At 43.9% G+C, this 766-nt stretch overlaps 1 non-coding gene across 1 annotated transcript; it reads left to right on the top strand.

Moving 5' to 3' along the window:
* Positions 1-352: 352 nt before the first annotated feature.
* Positions 353-471, top strand: LOC136395966 (5S ribosomal RNA). The gene has a single exon (XR_010749416.1). It is a non-coding gene; the product is annotated as a 5S ribosomal RNA (ribosomal RNA).
* The last annotated feature ends 295 nt before the right edge of the window (positions 472-766 follow it).

Genomic DNA, 766 nt, shown 5'->3' with positions numbered 1-766 from the left:
GAAGCATCAATTCTTCCTTGCGGCACCTTAGTTGTTCATTGATTACTTTCTCATATGTGCCTTGACTGGGGGGGGGGGGGCTCCAGCAGAGCGAGTGACCTCTTGCTCAAGCCAGCGACCATGGGCTTAAGCTGGTGAGCTTTTGCTCAAACCAGATGAGCCCGCGCTCAAGCTGGCAACCTCGGGGTCTTGAACCTGGGTCTTCCGCATCCCAGTCTGATGCCTGGTCAGGCTGAGCTTCTTATTTTTTTTAAACCATCCAATCTATAGTATGGTTAGTATAGTTAATTTCTAGGGAATGGAATATAAGTGTGATGGGGAAAGTGTCAAACTATAAAATTGGCATAAGCAGGTCTATGGCCATACCACCCTGAACGCACCCGATCTCATCTGATCTCGGAAGCTAAGCAGGGTCGGGCCTGGTTAGTACTTGGATGGGAGACCGCCTGGGAATACCAGGTGCTGTAGCCTTAAAAATAAAAAATTGGCATAAGCAGGCAGATGTCTTTGTACATCACATGTATATTAGAAAGGCAATGGAGAGCTACCGAAAAAGCTTAAGCAGGGGACTAATGATAAACAGTTTGTGTAGTAGAAAGACACTCTTGGAAGCACAGTGGTGTGAAAGTTGAGCTAGGAGTAGTGGAAGAAACTCATGAGTAAGGCATTTAGTAATGAGAACCTGAAATAAGTAATTAATGTGAGAAACAGAAATTTGGAGCATATCTGAGAAATCATTACACACATAAATATATAATTGTATTTA

This window comes from Saccopteryx leptura, chromosome 2 (genome assembly GCF_036850995.1).
Source record: "Saccopteryx leptura isolate mSacLep1 chromosome 2, mSacLep1_pri_phased_curated, whole genome shotgun sequence".
NCBI lineage: Eukaryota > Metazoa > Chordata > Mammalia > Chiroptera > Emballonuridae > Saccopteryx > Saccopteryx leptura.
Note: the sequence above shows the minus strand (reverse complement) of the source record. Positions and strands in the feature narration are given on the sequence as shown.